General features: G+C 40.5%; 1 pseudogene; it reads right to left on the reverse strand.

The window, feature by feature from the left end:
* Positions 1-18,310: 18,310 nt before the first annotated feature.
* On the reverse strand, positions 18,311-18,773 carry LOC101614804 (annotated as a pseudogene).
* Positions 18,774-19,010: the final 237 nt, after the last annotated feature.

Raw genomic sequence — 19,010 nt, forward strand, 5'->3', positions numbered from 1 at the left:
GACAAAACTACAGCATGGCTTTAAGATCTACTTGTTTTTATTAGTAATCCATGAATTGTGCAGCCTCTTATCTACAACATGCACTCCAACAAACTGAACAAGGCAAAAAGGGGCTATAGAAAGCAGAAAAGTGGGAATTAGACTGATGTAGAGCACTTTCCTCTGAGCACAATGCCCATTTTTGTTACATCAGAGCAGCAGTGCCTACCGTTAAGAAATTGGGCCTGTTGATATTCCCTCATATAAGAGAGGATGAGGAGGGTCATTAGACCTTCACCTAGGACCTAGCCACTCACTTCTGTACCTCCTGCTAGCTGTATGAGGTTCTGTCCAGTGCATGTGGTCTTGTGATCTTTGAAGGTCCTAGAGGGCATAGTGTGTGGAAGTTTAACCAAAGGGGGCTGTCTGTGGAGTTCTGGGAAGGTCATTCATTCAGGGTGAGACTTTCCAGTAATGCGGGCCAGTAATGCCTATGCTGTGGAAGTAGGTCCAATAAACTCTCTCTTACCAAATTGCACCTTGGTGTGCTATTGGTGCCCTATCTGAGGGGAGCAGATGTTTCCTTACATCGCCCCAGGAAGTTAGTGCAACAGTCATTTCAAAGTTACTTCCCTATGGGGTCAACACAAAGAGGCTTTCTTTGGGATCTCTGGTTTGGTAGGTGTTGAATGTCCTCAGGGTTTGTCTCCACCTTGGCACAGGTTGTCAGGCTCACCATGGAAGTAGCACCCTGCTCATCTCCCCAGTTCCTCTGTGGTTTCAGCAGGGCCTTGGTTGAAGTGCAGGGGGTGGGGGTTATTTCCCCTGCTCTCGCTACCTTCTGAAAAATAAAAACAGATTCTCCAACAGAGGGTGAAGTCAGCATAGGTTAAATGGAATAAGTGTTATTAATTAAGGGAGAACTTTTTTCTTCTTTTTCTTTTTCTTTCTAGGTAGGGTCTTGCTCTAGCCTAGGCTGTCCTGGAATTCACTATGTAGTCTCAGGCTGGCCTCAAACTCAAGGCAATCCTTCTACGTCTGCCTCCTTAGTGCTGGGATTAAATGTGTGCGCCACCACGCCCAGCAATTAAGGGAGAATTTGATGAATGTAACCCTCTTTTAGCCAAAGACTAGTGGAAGCTTGTCATTGGAAAGCTTTCTTTACTAAACCTGGCCCTTGTGATATAGAACGGAAGATAGAAATTGGCTACTTATCTTAGGATAACAAGACCCCAAAATGAATAGCTTTCTCCTTGACTAAATGTAGAATTGTCCTTAGGCCTGTAAGGGCAAAAGCTAGGTCATTACACTTCACTACAAGTTGGAACCCTCAGAAGGATCTGGCCTTTCCTTATTTCTGCCCACCTAGGAAGTCCTCCCACTCCTTGCTAGAGATTAAGATTTCTGGGAAGATTATCCTTTTCCAGAAACCCTGACTCCATGTCTGGACTAGATTGGTTAATCCAGCCACCTATCTATGAGGCTCATAAAAATCCCCAGTTTGAGTCTTGAGGTGGGCTTCTCAAACCCCCTCTTGCCTCCCTGAGCAAGAGCTCTGCCTTTTTCTCTTGAGTTCTGGGCTTTTCGATGTCTTCTTTCCTATCCTTACACCCACTTCTCTTAAAGCTATTAATAAAATCTTTCTGGGGCTACAGAAATGGCTTAGCAGTAAAGGTGCTTGTCTTCAAAGTCTAATGACCTGGGTTTGGTTTCCCAGTACCCACATAATGTCAGATGCACAAGGTGGTGAATGCATTTGGAGTACATTTGCAGTGGCTATAGGCCCTGGCACATCCATTCTCTCTCTCTCTCTCTCTCTCTCTCTTTCTCCATCAAATAAAATCTTTCTGAACCTTATACACTGATCTCTTGATTTTATGCTTTGAATTCATAAAATAAGAATTCTGAGACACCCCAAGATTATCAGTGTGTTGTCATATTGGTATTAGAGAGGACCTCCAAAATTCTTGTATTACTGACTGTCATGGTTTTTAGAGAATTGGCCTACTTCAAAGTTCATTTTGATCTGATCAAGTGGAACCTAATGAGTGACTCCATTCTTTTTTTTTTTTTTTTATCTTGTCTGTTTGGTTCTTATGCAGGATGTGTGCCCAAAATAATAGGCTCCCATAATTTAATTTAGCATTATCTTCTTTCAAGTAGGAACACATGGGACTGGGGAGATGGTTCAACTGTTAAAAGCACTTGCTTGCAAAGCCTAATGGCCTGGGTTTGATATCCCAGTACCCACATAAAGCCAGATGCATAATATGGTACATTCACCTGGGGTTTGTTTACAGTAACAAGAGGCCCTGGCATTGCCATATTCTGTCTTTCTCTCTCTAAATAAATAAACACAAATATTTAAAAAAAATAGGGGCTGGAGAGATGGCTTAGTGGTTAAGGCACTTGCTTGCAAAGCCAAAGGACCTCAGTTTGATTCCCCAGGACCCACGTAAGCCAGATACACAAGGTGGTGCATGCATCTGGAGTTTGTTTGCAGTGGATGGAAGCCCTAGCATACCCATTCTCTCTCTCTCTCTCTCTCTCTCTCTCTCTCTCTCTCTCTCTCTCTCTCTCTCTGCCTAGTTCCCTCTCTCAAATAAATAAGTAAAAATAAAATATTTTTTAAAAGTAGAAAGACATGAGAATTTTTAAAATAAAATATTAGCAGATACAGTTTAACAAATTCAAGTACTATACTTCCATAGTAAAGTATTCTACATACCCATCTACGTTAGTCAATCTTGAAAATATGAGACTAAAAAAATGATTATCAACAGATTCTACTCAACTTTGGACCACCTCTATGTTACAAAATTTTAAAATATTGACTCTCATAATTCTCTTATCAGTCTTATGAGATAGCTTCAGTTGATAGAGGAACAAGGAGGCTGAAGTAACTTAATCAAGAGTACAATGCATTGGTGAGTGGTCTGGGCAGTGTGCTAGTTATTTTTCTTGGTGTTGGGATCAAATACCTGACAAAAAGCAAAATAAGGGAGGAAGAGTTTATTCTGGACGACAGTTCAGAGGAACACAGTCCATCATAATAGGGAAGGTATGGCTTCAGCAAAGGCATGGCACCAGGGGAGACATGGCACCAGGGAGGCATGAAACCAGAGAGACATGGCACCAGGGAAGGTACAACACCAGGTAAGGCGGTAAGAGCAGCTTGATCATGTTGCCAACCAGCAAGCAGAGAAATGCTTAATGGCTGGCTACTTTTCCCATTTTTGTTTGGTCTGGGACACCAGCCAATGGGATGGTGCTGTCCACATTTAGGGTGGGTCTTCTCAGCTAAACCTCCTTGGAAAAACTCTCACAGATTGCCCAGAGGTATGTCTCCTAGATGGTTCCAAATCTTGTCAAATTGACAATGAAAATGAAGCATCACAGTCAGAATTTGAATCCAGAAGCCTGAGTAACTATTTGTTTTCTTTTTATTTATTTAATTTATTCATTTTATTTTAGTGAAAACTTTATAATCCACAAGTTTGATTACACTCACCCTCATTACCTTCTCTTGTTCACTAAACATCTCTTCCCCAACTACTCCAGTTTTACTTTGATATCTTCTGTTGTTGTTTAATGACCCCGAGTTCAACCAGGGTTTCTTGCTTGGGTATGGATGGGAGATTATTTACTGAAGCAGGGCAACTTACCAGTGGCTATATCACTAAAGAGATGCTTCCCGCACCCCAGAAATGCCAAACTGCTTAAAGCTCAGGGAGGAGTAGACCCTCATGAACCCCTTCCTTATCCTTGATAGAATGTTGATGAGCTCAGTCTTGTGTAAATCTTGTGCAGAAAATGACAGCTACTATGGCTTATTAAGTGCAATAACCAAGTCATGTCTGGAAGATTGTATTCTACAGCACTCTTCTCCATCCTCTGGCTCTTACACTCTTTTTGCCCACTCTTCCCTTGCACAATTTTCACTGAGTCTTGGAGAGAGTAACTTTGTTCTTAACCACTCAACTAAACTGAGGAAGGGAAGAGGAGATACAGAGACCCAAGAAGGCATGGCAACTATGGTAGCAGGTTTAGCCCCAAGGTATTTAAATTCTCCATGCAATATTTATTGCCTAACATGAGCAAGGCCCTGAAGAAAATGATGTACTAGCTGTATATTTCTTTGTTTTTTTCAATGGTTAGGAGCTATGTTCTTATCTGGAGGTCTGGCAATGGAAGAAACTATTTCTAAGGTCAAAAAAATTATTGGCAAAATTAAATTATTTGTGGTTGTAATGCAACCAAAAACGGTGGGTCAATATCTTGGTGAGTTCAGAGCTGAAACAAAACTTCCAGGTATCTGTGCTCCATCTTCTTTGAGGCGATCTCTGCCAGTGCAAATGAACTGTCAAGTAACAAATGAATGTCAGGCTAGCTGGCCTGTGATCTGATTCTCCTGGGTCTACCTCCCATTGTTGTAGTCACAATGGGATCATAGATGTATGAGCCACTTTGCATACAGCTTCGCATGGGTGCTGGGAATTGAACCTGGGCTAACAGGCTTTGCTAAAACTGCCTTTAACCACTGAGCATCTCCCAAGCCCAGCTGCTCATTTCTTGAAGGCTAGCAGAAGAGCTCTCTCTAAATATCTTCTCTCTTCAGGACTTCATGGGCCCTAAGGAGCTCATCTGACCTGGTGGTGATCACTTGGGATATTTTCCTTTTTTAGTGATTCAAAGCCAATTGATTAGAGCCCTTAATTACATCTGCAAAGTCATTTCATCTTGCCATGTGAATTAACAAAATCATAGGATGAGGTCCCATCAATTCACATTCTGCCTGATAAAAGAAAGGGAGAGGACTTTATTGAAGCATTTTTAGGAAATTGTAGCACCATGCCAAGGTGGCATCTGAAGCCAGAGACAGAGAGAGGCTCCAGAAATCAAAACAACAAAGAGAATTATGCTTTGGTAAAGTCAATGAGGAGTGAGAGATAAAGGCCTCTGGTACTTCTAATTCTCTTAGGTGGATGAGCAATAGCACTGCCCTGCTTGTAGATAGGACCCAAGGCCATAACTCAGGTTTTCGTGGGTTATGCTGGCAACAGCAGGCTGGTCCTGCTTTCCCACTTGCTCTGGTTCTAGGCAGAAGAACCTCATAAAGTAACTGTATCTGTGTTCTAACACTGCCTGCATGCAAGTGGAAGCAATCATACAAGACACAAATGGGGTAGGAGATCTTAGAGTCTGACTTCTCTACCTCCTTAGTCATGCCCAACCCCAAGGGAGGGCCAAGAGCTGAGGGCTGAGCCTGAACAAGGGAAGAGTAATACTTGTGATTCAGTTCTTGATTCACTCAGTCACCAGGTGAATTTTCTTCAATTGCACATTTGTACACCCTACAGAATCTCAGCAAATATTCTAGATGCCCCACCCTTTAAGGACATTGTCTTTTTCTTTTAAAATTTTATTTATATTACTTGCAAGCAGAGATAACTAGAGAAAAGAAAGACAGAGAATGGGCATGTCAGGGCCTCTAGCCACTGCAAATGAACTCCAGACGCATATGCCCCTTGTGCATCTGGCTTACATGGGTCATGGGGAATCAAACCTGGGTTCTTTAACTTCATAAGCAAATGCCTTAACCACTAAGCAATCTCTCCAGCCCGTCCTTTTCTTTTCTGCATGTGTATGTTGTATATGTGGTGTGCATGCATATAGATATGTGTGTTCATATGCATGTGGGCACACATGGTGAGTGTACATGTAGGGGCCTGAGGTTTATGTCAGGTACCTTTCTCTATCATTCCCTACCTTGCTTATAGAAACAGACTGTCTTATTTGAACCTAGAGCTCACCCTTCTGGCTAGTTAACTAGCCGGCTTACTCGAAAGAACCCCCATCTCTGCCTCCTAAATACTGGAATTACTGGCAGGTTGCCTTTCCCACTCAACACTTTTTTCACATTTAGGATTTTATTTATTTATTTATTCAAGAGAGACAGAAAGAGGGGGGGGGGGATATAGAAAGAGGCAGACAGGAAAAGAAGAGGTGTGCCAGAGACTCCAGCCACTGCAAATGAACCCCAGATACATGTGCCACCTTGTGCATCTGACTTTATGTGGGTACTGAGAACTCGAACCTGAGTCCTTTTGTGGGTACTCGGGAGTTGAACCTGGGTCCTTTGGCTTTGCTGGCAAGCACCTTAACTACTAAACCATCTCTTCAGCACCCCCTCACTTAACATTTTAAGTAGGAGCTATGGATTCCAGTCCTTATACTTCCATGGCAAGTGCTTTACTGACTTGACATCACTGAAGCCAATAAACGTGTATATGTGCAAATGCATGTGTAGATGTGTTGTGTGGTGGTGCACATGCACATGTGTGTGGAAGCCAGAGGTCGACATTGCGTGTTCTTCCTCAATCGTTCACCACCATAGTTTTAGAGACAGAAGCTCTCAGTGTACATGAAGCTCACTGATCTTGTGAGACTAGTTAGCCAGCAAGTCCTAGGAATCTTCCTGTCTCTGCCTTCCCAGCACTAGTATTACTGCCATGTCAGATGGTAAGAGTGGTTCAAAGTGTGGATGTCATGACTTGGTCTTCCAGTGCAAGGAACTTAAAGAGCTTAAAGTTGTGGTCATGGGATAGGTTAGGGAGATACCTTAGTGGAGCTTAGTAGTGAACTCTTGTTGGATTCTGAGTGATTCTTACCAGTGCTGGGGCCAGAGCTCTAGCTTAAGAATATAAAATAACTAGAATTCTCATGCAGCATTATTTGGAATGTAAAACTGGCCAGCCATTTCATAATTTAGTTTAGACTTTCTCATTGCTGTAACAGAGTACCTAACTAACTATTTAATGGAGGAGAGATTTGTTTGGGGATACATGGTTGCTAAAGCATCTTGTTACATCTTGGCAGTTCAGGAAGCAGAGAGAGCTAGGGCTAGAACTAGAAGCAAGTATCACCTTCCAGGCCCACCCCTCGGTGAATTACTTCCTCTAGTTAGGCCTCATTTCCTTAAGGATCCAAGCTCCCAAAACAACTCCATAAGCTGGGGACCAAGTTTTCAAACAAACAAGCCTTTGGGAGACCATTCAAATTTAGCTATAGCCGATCGCTTCTTATGAAGTTAGATATACAATTCTCATATGAAGTAGACATTCTACTCTGATGTTTAGTCAAGAGAAATGAAAAGACACAGCTAAAAAAGACTTATTCATAAATTTTCATAGCCTGAAAGACAAAGAACATAAAAATTCACCAAGAGGGCTGGAGAGATAGCTTCATGGTTAAGCGCTTGCCTGTGAAACCTAAGGACTCTAGCTCAAGGCTTGATTCCCCAGGACCCTATTAGCCAGATGCACAAGGGGGAACATGCATCTGGAGTTCGTTTTCAGTGGCTGGAAGCCCTGGCATGCCCCTCCCCACCCATCTGCCTCTATCTCTCACTCTCTTTTTGTCACTCTCAAATAAATAAGTAAAAATGAATAAAATAATTAAAAAAAGACTTGTCTCCTTTAAAAAAATTCACCAAAAGGTGAAAGAACAAACATACTGAGGTATAGTCATTTAATGGGATAGTATTTTCCAATAAAAATGATCTGCAAACACACACCGTGGGTAGATTTCAGAAGTGCCTTATTAAGTGAAAGAAACCAGATACAAGTGAACATGCTATATTACTTCATGTAGACAAAGGTTTAGAAAAGATAAAAAACTAAGCTATGGTCCAGAAAATCAGATTTCTTAGGGCAGGGACTAGGGATATACCATTTGCAAAGAAGCAAGTGAGAGATTTGGGGGTGAGGCAAGTAATGGGAACATTGCATATTTCAGTGGCAGTGAAAGGTACACAGGTTATTCATTTGTTTAAAAATCATCAAATTTCAATTTTAAAAATGAGTGCATGTTATAGTCAGCTCCACGTTGCTGGGCCAAACATTTAACCAGACACAGTTTATGGAACGAAGAGATTTATTTCAGTTTTAGATCCAGAGGAAGTTCCATTAATGGTAGAAGATGATGATTCCCTTTCATAAATCCAAAAAGAGAGAAACCACCAAAACAGCCAGCACTACAAGCAAGCAGCAAGCATCAACCACCAGAATTTATACTGCTCTCTCCTTTCCTTTGGACTGGAATCAAGATCCACCCCCAAACATACCTTAGGGCTGTACCCCAGGATCTGCCTTCAGTGACACCTCTTCTACCAGACTATTGGGTACATAAACAGGAAGCTTAACCTTAATCAAAAATTCCTGAGGCTATTGGGGACAGACATTCACTTTTAAACCACCACAGCACATTTCATATTTTAGATTTTTTTTAAAAAAATTATTTATTTGCAAACACAGAGACAGAAGTGGGGTGAGGGAGAGAATGGGTATGTCAGGGCCTCTCCACTGCAAACAAACTCCAGAAGTATGTGCCACTTTTTGCATATGGCTTTGCATAGATACTGGGGAATTGAATCTGGGTTATCAGGCTTTGCAAGCAAGTGTCTTCAACATCTTCTTAGCCCCATTTTCTTTTTTTTTTAATTTTATTTATTTATTTATTTGAGAGCGACAGACACAGAGAGAAAGACAGAGGGAGAGAGAGAATGGGCACGCCAGGGCTTCCAGCCTCTGCAAACGAACTCCAGATGCGTGCGCCCCCTTGTGCATCTGGCTAATGTGGGACCTGGGGAACCGAGCCTCGAACCGGGGTCCTTAGGCTTCACAGGCAAGCGCTTAACCGCTAAGCCATCTCTCCAGCCCCCCATTTTCTTATATTTAAAAATTCATTATGAGTATCAGACTCTAATAAAGGGTTGGGTTTTTTTTTTTTTTTTTTTTTGGTTTTTTGAGGAAGGGTCTCACTGTAGCCCATGCTAACCTAGAATTCACTATGTAGTTTCAGGGTGGCCTCAAACTCATGGCATTCCTCCTACCTCTGCTTCCCAAGTGCTGGGATTAAAGGCGTGCACCACCACACCCAGCTAAGGTATTTTTTTTTATGACACATATGCCAGGCGTCCATTGGGTCACTTTGTGTTTCTAGAGATGATTAAATCAATGCTGTGTCCCAACTCTGATGGGATTGAATATTAATTGATATAGAAATACTTTGTTCCTTCTGCTAAATATATCTGAAATGTGTATGCAACATATTTAAACTAAATATAAGACAATTTTGAAAGTGTATAGAGAAAGGATGACCTGGTAGGGTGCTAAGAACCCAGTGAATGGCCTGGCAATGGGTCCCCTAAATTTCCTTTTTGCCTCATATATTGAACTAGATGCTGGAGAAGCCATCAACCTTCTACACCAATGAACAAAGACCTTTGTGTGTCCCCCAAATTTCTAACCCTCCAAAGGAAGCCTTATCTCTTCAGAGATCTAGAAGGGGGCGGCCTAGCAAGAGAGAAAACTTCTGGACAATAGTCACTGTACTCCATCCAACCAGCCAAACACCACCAAGACTTGGTGCCATCCTACCATGGAAGCAAAGACATTTCATGGTCTTTCCACATTTTCAGAAATGTTGCCTCTACTCTGAAACAATTGATGAGTACTGAAAATTACAAGATAAAAAGGGTGCATTTTCCTATAAGAAGAGTTGGTACTTCCCAAAGGTATTGATATGACTCTTTGGTAACTGATATTGCTGGCTCTCTAGTGTTAGTCTTTACTGATCCTCATTCTCTTGTTAGACCTCAGGTTTTAATAAACAAAAGTACTATTGTCTAACAATCCTAAATTTAGGAGGAAAAATACTAAGCAAATTGTCCAGATGATTTCATACCCTATTTATCTTTGCAAAAGGATTGATTTCCATTTCCCACTAACTTCACTCATGTCCTGGCTCACAGAAAGAGAGATGAGATTCTAAGAATAATTAGATGTGAGGAGTGTGTTCCATAGTCTTTCCATGGTGATGCAATAGTACTTCAAGAACTTTGCTTTTTTCCAAACACATAGGTTGAGAATAACTTTAAAAACAAAGAAGACAGCTCATTCTTCTTGAAGGATATTTATAGTTATTCAGTCTTGATTCATTTAAATAACAATGTTATCCTTATACATATATGTCTCAGGAATTATATCTTCTCAGGACAGATAGAAGCAACTCAAGTACAAATACCTATTTTTAAATATTATTAAAGTCTTATTTATCCCATGTTTGAAAAGCTTTGTTCCTTAAGAGTTGAATGGCCTCTCACAAGATGCTGCAAACATGCATCAACATGGCTTGTTACTCATCTTCTAGACCCACCAGAGGTGATGAAATATGAAAATTTCATTTCTGAATGGTGCCACACCTCTTAGCACTCAGAAGATAGATACAGAGGATCACTAGATGTAGGCCAGCCTGATCTACATAGCAATACTAGGTCTCAAATAAACCAAACCATCCAACTAATCAAATAAAATACCAGGATTCCCCTCCCCATATGGAATATTAGTTTGTAGTATTTTGACTCTTCTGGATACTTTTGGAAGAACATATATGAGTTAAAGTGTGTGGGGTTAGGTTATGACATGGTGCATATATGAAATGGCTCATTTCATTCATAAGCAAGAGAGGATTTTCTGGTTGATCTGAACAATCATCCAATAACATGGCTGAACACTGGCGGGGGGGGGGGTGGTATATCAGTAGAAGCATTGATTAACCTTCTGTAGAAGGGATCTGTTCCAGGCCTCCTAACAGCTAAGCTGGCTATCATGTACTAAGATGCTAGATGTTAGCTCCGGATTTTTTTAAACTTCATTCAGTTTATTGATTTCTGTTATTAAGATCTTTTTTTGTTCTTTTGACCCAAGTCATGGGATTAGCAACTAAATCTCCACCATATACCAAATCAGTGGTTGGTATCCCAATGTGCCCATGAGTGACAACGAAGTCAAATAACAGACCTTTTCCCCCCTTGTGTGACATTCTATATGTGCTCCTGTACTACCCAAATGTCTTCACAACAAGTAAGTTTATTCTGCTAAGATTCAAAAGAATCAGAAAATCTCCCAGGAGACACTTGGCTTCTCACCTGTGTGAATGAGAGGACAGATATGCCAACCTTCATGAGTTCTGGCAATGCCTGACATAAGCAACACCAAAGCGCCAGTTGAGATGTGTTGGTCTATCTGAACTCTCTGGTCTTGTCAGTGAGTCATGACACTGGGTCAATGCTAAACATAAATAAGGAAATAGAAATAATAAAGAAAAACCAGTCAGAATTACTAGCAATGAAAATCACAGTTAATGAAATGTAAAACTCGGTAGAAAATCTCACCAGTAGAATGGATGAAGGAGAGGACAGAATCTCTAAACTAGAACACCAGGTGGCAGATCTAATACAGTCTAACAAAGAGAAAGGCTAACTAATAGGAAAGTATGAATGGGAATTTCAAGATATTTGGGACACTATGAAAAGATCAAATATAACAATTCAGGTCATAGTAGAAGGAGAAGAACTTCACTCCAAAGGCAAAGGCTTTTTCAACAAAATCAAAGAAGAAAAATTTCCCCAAATTCGGAAAGAGATGGCAATGCAGATACGGGAAGCCCTTAGAACACCAACCAGACAACACCTGAAAAGAAGTTCTCCTTACTATATTATAATTAAACTACCAAACATACAACCCAAAAAAAATATATTGAAAGCAGTTAGAGAGAAAGTCAAGTTACCTACAAAGGCAGTCTATCAGGATCACAGCAGATTACACAACACAAACATTAAAAGCCAGAAGGGCTTGGAATGATGTATTCCAAGTTCTGAAAGATAACAACTGTCAACCAAGGATATGTTATCCTGCAAAGCTATCCATTCAAATAGAGAAATAAGAACTTTCCACAACAAAAGCAGGCTAAAGGAATATTTGGAGGCAAAACGAGTTTTGTAGAAAATACTTGCAAGAATCCTCCATGCTGAAGAGAAAGAAAGGCATATATATAAGGAGCCTAAAAAAAACAAACCATATCCAAATACTAGTTAATACAAGAGACCAAAGGTAAAGCAAGAAGAACTACAAAAAAATGGCAAAAATAAATACACACCTTTCAACAATATCTCTTAATATCAACGGCCTCAATGCTCCAACTAAAAGACAAAGGTTTGCAGACTGGATTAAAAAGCAGGATCCTTCAATTTGTTGCCTCCAAGAAGCTAACCTTTCTACAAAGGATAGACACTATAAGATAGGGAGAAAGGTTGGAAAATGGTGTTTCAAGCAAATGGGCCTACAAAACAAGCAGGGGTTGCTCTCCTAATATGTGACAAGGTAGACTTCAGTCCAACATTAGTTTGGAAAGATAAGGAAGGTCACTTTATATTGATTAAAGGCACACTCCAACAGGAGAACATTACAATCCTAAACATATATCCACTTAACATGGGTGCTCCCAACTTCATCAAACAAATGCTATAAAAACAAAGGTCACAGATAACACCGAACAAAGTTGTGGTGAGTGTCTTCAACACCCCACTCTCATCAATCGACAGGTCATCCCAGTAAAAATTAAACAGAGGCATCTGGATTAAGTGAGATCATAGAACAAATGGACCTAACAGATATATACAGGGCATTTCATCCAAATGAAGGACAATATATATTCTTTTCTGACAATGCATATACAGGAATCCCCAGACAAAACCTGGAAAGAACTCACTCTCTTCACCATATTATAACAAAACTACCAAACACACAAACTGAAGAAAAAATATTGAAAGCAGTCAGAGAGAAAAATCAAGTTACCTACAATGGCAAGCCTATTAGGATTACAGCAGATTACTTCCACACAAACCTTAAAAGCCAGAAGGGCTTAAATAGACTTATAACAAGTATGGAGATCCAAGGCTATTTAGGACAACCCTACAACCCACATATTACTAAATGGGGAAAAACTGGAAGCTTTTCCACTAAAATCAGGAACAAGACAAGGGTGTCCAAGGGTACTTTATGTTTTTTGATGCAATTGTGGATGGGAATGACTGATTTCATCCTCTGTGTGTTTGTTGTTAGCATATCAGAAGGCTACTGATTTCTGTGTGTTTATGTTGTATCCTGATATATGGCTATAGGTGTTTATTAGTTCTAACAGTTTGCTGGCAGAGTATTTAGGGTCCCTTACGTACAGAATCATGTCATCTGCAAATAATGGTAACTTGATCTCTTCCTTTCCAATTTGCATCCCTTTTATATGTGTCTCTTGCCTTATTGCTACGGCTAACTCTTCCAGTACTATATTAAATAAAAGTGAGGACAGTGGACACCGTTGTCTTGTTCCTGATTTTAGTGGAAAAGCTTCCAGGTTTTTTCCCATTTAGTAATATGTTGGCTGTAGGGTTGTCCTAAATAGCCTTTATTATATTGAGATATGTTCCTTCCATTCCCAGTCTCTGTAATACTTTTATCATGAAGGGATGTTGGATTTTGTCAAATGCTTTCTCTGTGTCTAATGAGATGATCATGTGATTTTTGTCCTTTAGTCCATTTATATAATGTATTACATTTATTGATTTGCTTATGTTGAACCATCCCTGCATCTCTGGTATTAAGCCTACTTGGTCAGGGTGAATGATCTTTCTGATATATTCTTGTATTCTATTTGCCAATATTTTGTTGAGAATTTTTGCATCTACGTTCATGAGGGAGATTGGTCTGTAATTTCCTTTTTTTGTTCTATCTTTGCCTGGTTTTGGTAGCAGGGTAATTCTGCCTTCATAGAAGGAATTTGGTAGGATTCCTTCTTTTTCTATTTTATGGAAAAGCTTAAGAAGCATGGTATTAGTTCTTCCCTGAAGGTCTGGTAAAATTCAGCAGTGAATCCATCTGGGCCTGGGCTGTTTTTAGTTGGGAGAGTTTTGAAAACTGCTTGGATCTCCATATTTGTTATAAGTCTATTTAAGTTATATTAATCTCATCTTGATTTAATTTAGATAGGTCATATAAATCAAGAAAATCATCCATTTCTTTTAGATTTTTATACTTAGTAGTGTGTATGTTTTTATAGTATGTCCCTATGATTTTTTGAGTTCCCCTGGTATCTGTTGTGATGTTGTCTTTTTCATCTCTAATTTGTGCCTCTTCTCTCTTTCTTTTGGTCAGATTTGCTAAGGGTTTATCAATCTTTTTATCCTTTCAAAGAACCAACTCTTTTTTCATTAATTTTTCTGTTTCTATTTCATTAATTTCTGCCCTAATCTTTATTATTTCTTCCCATCTACTGATTTTTGGTTTACCTTGCTCTTCTTTTTCCAAGGCTTTAAGGTGAAGCATTAGGTTGTTTACTTGCAACTTTTCTAATTTCTTAATATAGGCACTTAAAACTATAAATTTACCTCTTAGGACTGCCTTCATTGTGTCCCAGAGATTTTGGTATGTTGTGTTCTCATTATAGGTTGACTGCATAAATTTTTTGATTTCCTTCTTCATTTCTTCATTGACCCATCAATCATTTAGTAGTGTGTTGTTTATTTCCATGATTTTGTATATGCTCTATAACCTTTCTTGCTACTGATATGTAGTTTGATTCCATTGTGGTCAGATAGAATGCAAGGAATTATTTCAATTTTCCTGTATTTGTTAACATTTGCTTTGTGTCCTAATATATGGTCTATTTTAGAGAATGTTCCATGTGCTGCTGAAAAGAATGTATATTCTGTAGCATTTGGATGAAATGTCCTGTAGATATCTGTTAGGTCCATTCCTTCTATGACCTTATTTAGTCCAGATGCCTCTCTGTTTATTTTTTCCTGGGATGACCTGTCAATTGATGAGAGTGGGGTGTTAATGTCACCCACTACCACTTTCTTTGGTGTTATCTGTGACCTTAGTTCTAATAGCATTTGTTTGATGAATTTGGGGGCCCCCATTCTACTGGTGAGATTTTCTACAGAGTTTTTTTATTTCATTGACTGGGTTCTTCATTGCTAGTAATTCTGACTGTTTTTTAATTATTATTGTTTCTATTTCCTAATTTATATCTTGTGTTGACCTCTTTATTTCATTAAATTGGTGTCCTGCGTCTTCTTTGATCCTTTGATTTCCCTTTCATTCCTTGGATTTCCTCTTTGACTTCTTTGAGCATATTTATGATCATTCTTTTTTTTTTTTCTTTTTTTTGGTTTTTCAAGGTAGGGTCTCACTCTGGTCCAGGCTGACCTGGAATTAACTCTGTAGTCTCAGGGTGGCCTTGAACTCACGGCGATCCTCCTACCTCTGCCTCCCGAGTGCTGGGATTAAAGGCGTGCGCCACCACGCCCGGCTGATCATTCTTTTGAAATCTTTCTCAGGCATTTCCTCTATCTCATTCTCACTGGAAGTCATGTCTGATGCCTTAATACTTTTTGGTGGATTTATGTTGTCTTGATTTTTGGTTTTTCTTATATTATAATGTACATATTTTTGCATATTGGATTAAATTAATGTTTGAATTTTCTAGTTAGCTGCAGTATTACTAGATGTATCAATCAATCTGATGTCATATATCTTCAGGGTAGGAGCTTACAGTGCTTGATATGGCTCTTTAAGACTGTATATCTATGAGTATCCACAAAAGTGACCCTTGATGTTGGGTTTGCCTGCTATGAAAGCATTCATGTAGGCTGAGTGGAACAATATACAGGCAAATTCTAAAATTTAACTATACAATGTACTCATTCAATGAAAAAGAGCACAAAGTATGCAAGAATAAGTATTATGACAACCAGATCCTCTAACAAAGCTATGGTCCCTTCGGGTGTGTGTTGACCCACACCCTTAATCTTGTCAACTTGGAGGTTAAGATTTCTGGCCTGTTGAGGGTTCCAAGTAAGCTTGTGAGCAAGTGAGACTCTTCCCTAATGAAAAACAGAAGAGGAAACAAAGCCATTATATATCAGGAAGCAAAAAATAACAAGCCCAAAATATAGCTTATTTAAGAATGGCCAATTTGGGCTGGAGAGATGGCTTAGCAGTTAAGCACTTGCCTGTAAAGCCTAAGGACCCCGGTTCGAGGCTCGGTTCCCCAGGTCCCACGTTAGCCAGATGCACAAGGGGGCGCACGCATCTGGAGTTCGTTTGCAGAGGCTGGAAGCCCTGGCGCGCCCATTCCCTCTCTCTCCCTCTATCTGTCTCTCTGTGTCTGTCACTCTCAAATAAATAAATAAATATTAAAAAAAAAAAGAGTGGCCAATTCAACCATCTATCAGATTTAACTTATAATTGGTCCTGATATGGAAAAAATTAGCACTTCTGATTCAGGCCTATATACCAGGCTTATTTGATGGGTACTGACCTGGTGTAATCCCAGTTACCTTTTGGGATGATTTTGGTCTCAGTTATGCTGCACTCCTGCTTGGGTTCCTCTTTGGTGTGCTGTGGGTTCAAGTAGGCTGGCTGGGTCACTGGATCACTGCTTTGGTCACTGGTGGTGGCTGCTGTGAATTCCTTTCCTTAGGTCCCTGGTGCTTTCTGGTGCTTGCACTTGTGGTGGGGGAGGGGAAGCTGTGGATGGTGGCTGTAGTTCTCCTGCTGGTCCACATGATCCTCTACCTTGTGACGTGCTCCTCCATTGGTCTTCCCTTCACATTCCTTGAGTTTGTGAGGAGCTCTGTTGTGAGTGGAAAATCCCCTCACCTGGTTTTTCATGTGGCTCAAGACAAGCCTTGCAGCTGTGGCCCTGTGGACCTCATGTCACTGGTGCTGGAGCTATTTCTGCCTGCCTGTTTTGGCTTCCAATGCTCTGGATCTCTTGTACTTCTCTGCTATCATTGGTAGTTTCTTATACACCTTCCTTTTTAGTAGAAGAGTATATTTTGCTGGGTTTTTTTTCTTCTTTTTCTACCCTAGGCTGCGTTGGTGTTATTCCTATGCTGCCTTCTTAACCAGAAGTCCTCTTGTTGGTGACTATTGTCCTCCAACTCTCATAGGGCTCTCCAGCAGTATGGGGGCTAGCCAGGAGGGTCCTAATTTACCTTTGGTTACAGCATGGTAGTGCAATGAGATTTAGACATTTATTATTTTTTTTAAGTAGATTTGAAGCTGGGCATGGTAGCACACACCTTTACTTATTTTATTTTATTTTATTTTTTTGAGGTTCCATTGTTTATTTTGATACAAAAAATAAACTGCTTGATCTGCAAAGTATCGCTCACTTTCATACTGTTATAGTACTACAGGAATAGAGTAAGAGCATCTGCTACCAGTTCTAAAGACATCACATGTTCCTTTAATCCCAGCACTCAGTAGGCAGAAGTAGGAGGATCACTGTGACTTTGAGGCCACCCTGAGAATACATAGTGAATTCCCGGTCAGCCTGAGACCCTACCTCAAAAAACCAAAAACAAACAGAAATAATTTTTACTTATTTGTATGTGTGTATGGGAACACCAGGTTCTCTTGCAAATGAATGCCCATCTGGCTTTACATGAGTGGGTAGCAAACTGAACCAAGGCCAGCAGGCCTTTAGCCACTGAGCCATCTTCCCAGTCCCTGATATTTTTTTACTTATTTAATGTTCATTGCCTTTTGGAATCAAAACAGTTTGAAGGCTAGAATTATCTTCTTTCTTTGATCTACTTTAATTTTATTAAGTCTTCACTGGGAAACCCAGTAGTTGGGATGTCACATAATCATGCTAGAGTACGATAAGGGTGATTAAGCCAGCCACCTGAATCCAATAAAATATAAAAATGCTTCTTATTGTTCTCTCCTATTTCTGAGAAAGGAAAATTCTAATTTATAGCCTCCATAGGCCAACAGTAGGCTTCAGTTATAAAGGGTAGGTTCCTTTTGATTATAGTTGCAAAGTGGTCAAATTCTTGAAGTTTCAACAGTCCTTGGAAAAACGCAATGAAGGTGCCTGACACAATCAGGATTTGCTTACATGGTTTATGTTGACACAAGGAGTCCACCTGATATACCATTGTTATGCTGAAAAAACGATGCCTGTGTTCATCAGCAAGTTCAGTCAGATCATGCCACCCCCTAAATATTTTTTTTTAATTTTTTTAAAAATTTTTAGGGCTGGAGAGATGGCTTAGCGGTTAAGCGCTTGCCTGTGAAGCCTAAGGACCCCGATTCGAGGCTCGGTTCCCCAGGTCCCACGTTAGCCAGAAATTTTTATTTATTTATTTGAGAGCGACAGACACAGAGAGAAAGACAGATAGGGGGAGAGAGAGAGAGAATGGGCGCGCCAGGGCTTCCAGCCTCTGCAAACGAACTCCAGACGCGTGCGCCCCCTTGTGCATCTGGCTAACGTGGGACCTGGGGAACCGAGCCTCGAATCGGGGTCCTTAGGCTTCACAGGCAAGCGCTTAACTGCTAAGCCATCTCTCCAGCCCACCCCCTAAATCTTTAAGCAACACATCTCCATTGTATTCTCACTGCAGTCATGTCTTTGGTTCAATTAGCTGTGGTTACTTTCTTGATCAATCCTTTCCAGCTGTAGCAGCCACTGCTTGGTAAAACTTTGCCACGAAGTCTGGCTCACTGACCTCCAGCTGCCTGACAAATTCATTGCACTCTTGTTCAGCACTGATCCCAAAGACGGAGCTGGCACTCAAATATGCAAGGTGGTCGATTTGGTCCAGACACACTAAGCTGCTCTAGACCACCCACCAGGGGCTGTAGTTTTCCTGGCACTGCTTTAGCTACCAGGTCCTGTAGAAAACATTCACGCTGGGGACCTGACCAACTGGCAAACCAGTGATGAATACATTTCATTTCCTGGGTAGTGATGTAAGACATGGGAGGAGGGGAAGAATTGCTAATACTGTCTGGTACTGAGGGTAATGGAGAAGGGAAGGATGGTGATAGCGAAGAGGAAGATGATTCCAGTGACATCCTCCCCTTTCCTCTCAGAAGACGTCCAGAGATCACAGGAGTCTTTCAACTCCGGCTAGGGTAGCAGCTTCCATGTTTCCTGAAAACCCTAAGCAAAGCCACTATTTTTGGTTTTTTGAGGTAGAGTCTCACTCTAGCCCAGGCTGATCTGGAATTCACTATGTAGTCTCAGGGTGGTCTTGAACTCACAGTGATCCTCCTACCTCTGTCTCCCAAGTACTGGGATTAAAAGTGTGCACCACCACAACCAGCAAGATTAGG

Source organism: Jaculus jaculus, chromosome 1, assembly GCF_020740685.1.
Source record: "Jaculus jaculus isolate mJacJac1 chromosome 1, mJacJac1.mat.Y.cur, whole genome shotgun sequence".
Classification (NCBI taxonomy): Eukaryota; Metazoa; Chordata; class Mammalia; order Rodentia; family Dipodidae; genus Jaculus; species Jaculus jaculus.